The sequence below is a fragment of the Zingiber officinale genome, chromosome 10A, assembly GCF_018446385.1.
Source record: "Zingiber officinale cultivar Zhangliang chromosome 10A, Zo_v1.1, whole genome shotgun sequence".
Classification (NCBI taxonomy): domain Eukaryota; kingdom Viridiplantae; phylum Streptophyta; class Magnoliopsida; order Zingiberales; family Zingiberaceae; genus Zingiber; species Zingiber officinale.
In genome coordinates, this window is record NC_056004.1 from 12331907 (window position 1) to 12340994 (window position 9088).

Here is a 9088-nt window from a genome sequence, read left to right on the forward strand (position 1 = left end):
CTTTTATCAAATGAACAGTTTAGAGAGGTATAGAATCATGTTCAGTTCACGAGGAATTTTCAAGGTCAAGTGGCCGAATTTGTCCAGGATTATGATACTGATTAGGCTAGAATGAGAGATTTTATGCAGAGCATGAGTGTCACTAGCCAACAAATAGACGCTTTGTTTGAGGATCATATAATCCTGAGTGAAACTCTAGGTTTTCCTAGTTTCCCCATTGGCCAACCACGTCGTAGGCCTCCTTTCCCTCGTCCACCTCCACCTCCTCCCCCATATTGATTTCATTGGGACGATGAAAAGTTTAAGTCTGGGGGGGTGTATAACCTAATTTGTTTTTGTATTCTAGTTTCCAGTTTTTGCTTGTTTTTTGCATGTTTAGTTTTGTTTTGCATTTGTCTTGCTTTGATTGCTTGATTTTTGATAGTCACTTGACTATCTTTTGAAAATTTTGTGGCATACATCTTGAGAACATCAATCTTCACTTATATTCTTTCTTTTCTTCAAGATTAAATGTTAGCACATTCATTATCTAGATTCATTATGTTGTAAATGATGCTAGTAGTATGCTTAATGTATCTCTTTTCTCTATCTTGGGTAGCATGACATAAGCTAAGTATCTTATGGAGATGAGTTTTAGTTTTGGCTTGACCTTAAGGATCTTACCTTCACTACACCTATACTTGATGCTTGAATGGTTGATATCATTGAAATAGTCATGATTCATCTTGTTTGTTTAGTATTTGGTTTCCATGGTGATTTCTCAAACTTCATTTTGGTTACTAGATGAGGCTCAAATTATGTAAGCTCATTTGGAAAAATCAAAATATCCCAACAACTGTGCCAAAAGTACATTTGTGAATAAGATTTGCACAATGCAAATGCTTATGATAAATATAGAAAAAAAGTGAAAAAAATGAATAAGGGATATAAAAAATAGTTGTCGTGAGTGGAATCTAGCAAGTCACCCCTTTGAGACCGAGTTAGGTTACTGGGGAAATGACTGCTTGGCTTCTCTTGAGATTGAGCACGCCTTTGAGACCTTAGGTTGTTTGAGAAATATGAACCAAGTGTTTGGCAAGTAAGTGTCTGTCACTAGTTACTTGTCCATCATGGGAAACATTAGGAATTCAAATTTTATGACGACTTGACTATGACATAGATTGAAACTTGAAGAGTTTTGAGTTACCTTGCACTGTGCACAAGAGACTTATGCTTGAGCCATACTTAACTTGTTTCCATGATCGTGCTTGTTATTGAAACTTTTTGATAGAGTTAGGAAAATGCATTAGGGATATGAGTGCATTGTAGAACATATGAATTTAGATTGTAGCATTTTGCTTGAGGACAAGCAAAGGTTTAAGTCTGGGGGTGTGATGTGCGTAGATTATATATACTTTTATGCATGTTTTGACGCACATTCACTTACTTTGAGCATGCTTTATCTATTCATTTTCATACTTCCAGATTTCCTTTTAGCATATTTACTCTTTTTGTTCGGAGATCTGCTTTTGTGCATTTTTTGTATATAGGAGTCGAATTCGGTGAAGGATGCATATTCGAGGCCAAAACTGCAAGCGAAGCGAGGGAGGAAGGCATTGCACATGAACTTCACACGCCCCAGCCATGGGGGTTGCCTAGGTCGTGTGGGGGTCCTTAGCCATGTAGCTGCAGTAGAAAAGGAAGATGGCTCAGCCGTGTGAACCTCACACGGCCGTGCAAAGATTTGAAGCTAATTGGAGTCAGGCCATGTACACCACACAGCCATGTAAGATTTACAGTGAGCAAGAAGGCTCTAGCCATGTACAGCACACGACTGTGCAGGGTTTCTAGTGAGCAAGAAGGCTCTGGCCGTGTACACCACACGGTCGTGCCACGTTTCTAGAGGCAGAAGCAGTCCAGGTCATATAGATCCACAAGGCCATGCATGGGAGGTCATGGAAGATGCATGTCACGGTCGTGTACCACACATGACCATGTAAGGTTGGCAGAGAAGGAAAGGCTTTGGCCGTGTGAACCTCATGTTAGAGTGTATACTAAAAGCCTAGCTTTTGTATAAACATTTATAAGAATCACATTGGTCAAAAGTCTACATTTATAAGCTAAGTGTAGTTGTTAAATTAATTTATATTGTAGATAACATGGTGTGTGGTGTCACACATAGAAGATCATGTTATCAATTCCTTATAAATTATAAATAGTAGCTCACGACTAAAATGGAAAGGAACAAATCATTGGAATAGTCGTAGTGTAATTAGATATTAGTTTATCTTTACTAATAAATTACACTAGTACACTCTGAGTGTATTGAGCAGGACCATTTAAGTTAAGTTTTTTTATACTGACTTAATAAAAGAACAATACCTTAGTTATTATGGAAGTGTGTCATCTTAATCCTAATAAAATAACAAACATATATATTTAGTATTTATTTCTTTGATTTATCAAAGGGTGCGATTTAGTTTGATAAATCAATAGGCCCGATAAGTTGGGAAATGATATTACTTATAGTGTGTATTGTTGATTGTAGAAGGAAACTGTGTCCTAGTAATCTAAGTTGATAATTTCCTCAAGAGGAGTTCATAAGGATTGTCATGTTAAACCCTGCAGGTGGACTTAGTCCGACATAATGATAAGGTTGAGTGGTACTACTCTTGGACTAAGATATTAATTAAATGAGTTGTCAGTAACTCATTTAATTAGTGGACTTTCGACATCTTAAACACAGGGAGACTAACACACTCATAATAAGAAGGAGCCCAAAATGTAATTTGGGATTGGTGCGGTAGTTCAATAATAATTCTTTAGTGGTATGAATTATTATTGATGAAATTAAGTTGGGTGTTCGGGGCGAACACGGGAAGCTTAATTTCATTGGGAGGCCAAAACTAATTCCTCCTCTCGGTACCTATAGTAGCCTCTTGTATGTAGAGATTTATATCCACCACATACCCACTTCTTACCCACCTTTATACCCATCCTAATGGGGACAGCCAAGCAAGTTTGGAACCCAAGCTTGGGTCGGCCAAGTAAATAGGATGAGTTGAATTGGTGTGGTCGGCCCTAGCTTGAACCCAAGCTTGGTGTGGCTGACCACATCATATTAAAAGGGATTTTATTTTTAATCTTTTCTTAATGTGGATATCATGGTTTTAAAAGAGAGTTTAAATTTAAATCTTTCCTTTTATAGATTTCTACAAAAGATTAAGAAAAGATTTGAAATCTTTCCTTATTTGTAGATTGAAAGGAAGATTTTAATTTTGAAAAAACTTTTCTTTTTTGCAACCATGTTCATGATTTAAAAAGAGAGTTTTAAAATTAAATATTTCCTTTTATAAGTTTCTACAAAAGATTAAGAAAAAATTTGATATCTTTCCTTATTTGTAGATTGAAAGGAGATTTTAATTTTAAAGATAACTTTCCTTTTTGGAAATCATCCACATGTTTAAAAGAAAGATTTTAATTTATAAAATTCCTTTTATAACCAACCATGAAAGGATAAATTATTAGAGAAATTTTAATTTTAAAATTTCCAGAAACAAATAACGAAGTTTTAATTTTGTGTTTAAAACTTTCCTTATTTTGGAGCATGGGGATGTGGCCGGCCATAACATGGTTAAAATGAAAATTTAATTAATTTTTCCTTAACAACCAAAGGCAAGGAATATAAGGGAATTTTAATAACAATTAAATTTCTTTCAAGACCAAGGAATATAAAAGAGGGGGTAGAGGTGCCTTCACAAGAGACACATCTCTTCTATTGTTCCTCCTCTTTTCCTTGGTGTATGGCCGGCCCTATTTCTTCCTTTTCTCCTCTTCTTTTGTGGCCGGATTATCCTTCCCTTGGAGCACTTGTTGGTGGCCGGTTCTAGCTAGTAGAAGAAGGAGAAAAAGGAGGCTTTGCTCTTGTATCCCTTGGAGCTTGGTGGTGGTGGCCGGACCTCTACTTCTCTTGGAGGATTTATGGTGGTCGAATCTAGCTTGGAGAAGAAGGAGCTTGGTACTTCTCGTCTCGGAAGATCGTTGTCCACACAATGTCCGAGATTAGGAGAGGAATACGGTAGAAGATCAAGAGGTTATTTGCTTACAAAGAAAGGTATAACTAGTAATTGTTTTCCGCATCATACTAATTTTCTTTGTATAGTTATTTTTGGAAATACTATACACAAGAGGCATATGATTCTAGAGTTTCAAATTTATGGTTGTTGTTTATGTTTTTTTTTTGTTTTTTTGAATTTCTGATTCGATTGTTCTTTTTGGATAAACCTAATGTTATTTTAGGAAATTAAATATTTAATTTCGATAAAAGGTTTTGTCGAGGCAGTGGTGGATGGTCCCTTACCCAAGAAGGTCATGTGTCTCGCCATGTTTGTCCTGGGAACCGATTTCTGAAATAGATATTTAATTGAATTTGTAACATAGGTTGATTTGGATCAATAGTGTTAAGTTATTCTTGCGATCCAAGTCTAAACCATTAAAAACAGATAAGTTAAATTTAGAATCAATAATGTTAAGTTCCGTTTGTGATTCCTAATTTAATTTCTAAAGAACACAATAGGTTATTTAGGAAAGGTTCGACACTTGTACAAAATTTTTGTACAGTGGAGCCGGTACGATCTTCCTAGGACCAACCAACAATTGGTATCAGAGCTAGGGTTTGCCTCTGTGTGTTTGGTTTTCACTTTAATTATACACATGCCATACATAATTTAGGAAGGATAATGGTAGGATGTGCTAACTCTTTGGTTGCAGGCTCCAACTATTATGGCTTATAGATAGTATGTGTGATTGGACCCTTGGACATGTCAAGGGTATTTTATTATGTGTGCATGATTGTAATATTAAATACAGCAGGAGCTGTATTAGATTTAGGATTTTATATTTTATTCGATCTAGACTTTATATACAATCCCTTGAGAAATATAGGATCGATAAATGTAAAATTCTATTTTTGTCGCGGATTGTATTCTTGCGAAGGCATGGTACTATTGGAGGACCAGAGACGCAGCAAAATAAGACGCAAGATGGATGCGACAACTAGACCCGATTACGGTGGCTAAAGATGGCAGCAGCTAGGGTTGGCAACACACGGAGAACAATGACGGAAGAAGCCATAATAGTTGCAAAATTAATTTCCATATTTATTGCTTATATTTACTGTGATGTTTGTGCATGTGATGTACGCTTGCTAGGATAAAATTCCTCACCTTAAATAACTAAGTGGGAGAGGGATTAGTATATGAATCCCATTGTCTCCATTACTCGTTTGTAAGTGATACAACAAGCTTGCGCATTGGCTCTGAGTGCCTTCCTCCATATCGGATGAGTTTGTTTGCGGATCACTAGATCAAATTTCTATTTCGGATGATTATAGGAAATTAATTAGGAGCGTGTGATCTTCCCCATCGGAAGTTGTATAATCTTATTTAATGGACTAAGTATCAAGTAATGGTATACACTTAGGCACATTTAATAGTATCCTCCCCATCGGAGTCACTTCTATTATTTGTGTGACCGAAGAAAAACCAACTATTAATTTGTCATAAAGATAGGTTGACAAGATAATAAAATTAATATCCCCTCTTACAAATGTTTGATTTTGTATACGTCCACACTATCGTGGCATGCAAAATTCACGGTGTTTGAGGTAATTTTATTTGTCAGGTTGACAAGATAATAAAATTAATGGGTGAACACTCCTCTTACAAATGTTTGGATTTGTATACGTCCACACTATCGTGGCATACAAAATTCACGGTGTTTGAGGTAATTTTATTTGTCATAAAGATTTATTGACAAGAGAATTAATGGGTAAAACATTCCTCTTACAAATGTATGAATTTGTATACGTCCACACTGTCGTGGCATGCAAAATTCTCGTTGTTAGAAGTGTTGGTGAATTTAAATGATATTTTTTAAGAAATCAATATTATTTTAAATTCAAAGTTTTGACCAAATATTTGATCAAAGATAGACCAACTATAAATTTTATTTGTCATAAAGTTAGGTTGACGAGATAATAAAATTAATGGATTAAATCTCCTCTTTGAATTTGTATACGTCCACACTATCGTGGCATACAAAATTCACGGGGATTTTTGAGGTGTTGGTCTTGACCAAATATTTTGTGATTCTTAGGATTTCAAATATTAGTCAATCCCCTAGCTGTTAGACTATAGAATAGACTTAGTAGTCCCAGTTATGATTAGAAAACTTGGGCATTAAGGTAGACTGTCCTCTAAGAACTGAGAACAATAACGGTGTATTTTTTTAGTTGTTGAAACATATTTAGTGGTGTTATATACCGATACCTGGTGTGTAGATACAGGAACCACAGATCATGTCTGTAATTTACTACATGGGTTCCAGGAAACCCGACAACTATATAAATCACCGTCCACATGGGCATTGTTGTAAAAGTAGTAGTTGTTGCAGTGGGAGATGTTTATCCTTTGATAGGAATAAAATATGGATATCGAGAAATTATCTTTACGTACCAAGTTTAGAAATAACTAGATTTCAGATATTCTGTCTATTTTGATGACAAAATTGTTATCAAGAAAAAATAGGAAAGTTATCTATTGTGGTACGTTGGTTGACAATTTATAATCCAATAACTCCCATGATGCAATAAATGGAAATTAATAACACATCTTCTAACTTTAATAAGAGAAAGCAACATTCGCAAATGAACCGATAACATCTTTGGCAGTCTAAGGCTAGGTTATGTTAACTTGAGTAGGATTCAAAGAATAATAACCGATGAACTCTTGGGTTCTTTGGTAGTGGAAAACTTTCCAACCTGTGAGTCTTACTTGGAAGGAAAAATAACCAAGAAGCTTTAGACTATGGGGTAAAGAGCCAAAGATGAGCAAGAACTGGTTCATTCTTATTTGTGTATACCTATAACTATCCAGGCATGAGGTGATTTCGAATATTTCGTCTCTTTTATAGACCACTATTCGAGATAAGGGTATATTTACTTGACACACCACAAGTCTGAGTACTTTGATGAGTTCAAAGAGTACAAAGCTGATGTGGAAAAATGTCAAGGTAAAAATATCAAGACACTACGGTGAGATCGTAGTGGCGAATACTTCTTGGGAGAATTTAGGAGTCACTTATCGAAAATCGGGATTCAATCCCAACTGTCTGCACCTGGTATACCCTGACAGAATGGTGTGGTAGAAAGAAGGAATATGACTCTTATGGAAATGATTAGATCGATGATGAGTTATTTAGAATTACGAAAATGAACATAGTACCTTCCATCTACTCCCATAGAATTGTGGATTAGGCGTAAGCCAACTCTGAAGCATATTCGGATTTGGGGTAGTCCAGCACTTGTGCTAAAGGTAGACACTGATAAGTTGGACAGAAGTTCACTTGTTCATGGGTTATCCTAGAGAAACGAAAGGAGGTTTATAGTCCTTTAAAAATCAGAAGGTCATTGTTAGCACCAATGTCTGATTTTTAGAAAAGAACTATGTAATAAACCACAAACCCATAAGTAAATTTGTTCTTAAGAAAATAATAAAGGGCATGTCTAATCTAGTACCAACAAGTACAAGATGAGTTACCACAAGAAACTGCAACACGTATGACAAATGATGCACAATTACATACGGTGCCTTATCGTAGTGGGAGGTTTGTTAGGCAACCTGAAAGATTCATGTTTTGGGAGTGTCTTTGGACTTGCTCCTTGGTGAACATGAATCTGATCCGCATACGTATGATGAAGCACTCCAAGATAAAGATGCAACATCTTCGCAAAGAGTAATAGAATCTATGTAAGTGTAAAAGCTTGTAGAACCACCAAATGGTGTAAAAGTTATTGGGTGTAAATATTCCTACAATAGAAAAAGAGGGTAGATGGGAAGGTGAAAACTTTCTAAGCAAGGCTTGTTGAAAAAGGGAAACCTTTTACCAGCAGTCATGCTTAAGTCTATCCGGATTCTTTTATCTATTGCTGCTCATATGGATTATGAGATTTGACAAGTGAATGTCAAAATAGCTTTCCTTAATAGAAGTCTTGAAGAAAGCATCCATATAAAGTAACCAGAGGTATTCATTGCAAAGGGCAAAAGAGCATCTTGTTTGTAAGCTCAATCGGTCTATGGACTAAAGCAAGCTTCAAGGTCTTGGAACATCCGGTTGTAATCCAGTCTTATGGATTTAGTGACCGGATGAGTCTTGTGTATATAAGAAGTGTGATGGAAACGTGGTGGTATTTCTTGTACTAAACGTAGATGACATTTTTGATAGTTGGAAACTGATCCGATGGTAAGAATGAGGGACCCACATAGGCAGGGGTCAACGACACGGGGGAGTCAAGGTCCCAGCTGAGCGGGGGGAAGCCACCTGGCCGACCGGCCGGAGTAAATCCTGGGCCAGCGTGTAGATAACTCGACCTTGGGTCGAGCTTCCGACGCTCACAAGCTCCCTTATAGCGGAGCCGTCGTGCCAAGTGGCCGATCTGCTCGGCCGAACCGTAGGTCAACCAGATCGCACTCCCGTCCGAGTATTTCACCGAGCGGCCTTCTCGCCCAGTTCGATGTGCATGTGCACCCGAGCACCCTGGAGGCCGAGTGGGCATCCCGTCCGGCCCAGTAAGAGACAAAAGACTTAGAAGAGGACAAAAAGGGCAGCTAGTGATATCATTCTCGAGACACCTTCCGCCGACAATCAGCATGGTCAGTGGCCGAGCTGTACCGAGGATTGTACGGTGGAAGTTTCCACTATCGTAGCAGAGATATGCTTGGACAGATGCGGTATGGCGTCAGAAACGCTTTTCTGACACAACCATTCTGAGGTATGCTTTGAGGAGCGTGCACGCTTCGGGAAGTGTGCATGCGTCTCTCCGGGGTCCTATATAAAGACCTCTGGACTTCGATAGAGGTATGTTTTTCTCCTCTACTATAGCCATAGTCACGTTATTTTGCCTCTGCTTCAGCTCGCTGTTGCCTGTCTTGAGCATCGGAGGGTCGTCGTCGGGAACCCCCTCCCGGCCCGACATTGTTGCAGGTTCACCGGAGGTCCACGTAATTACGGAGATCACCCGAAGGCAGCAGAGAGTGCCACGTCCCCATAT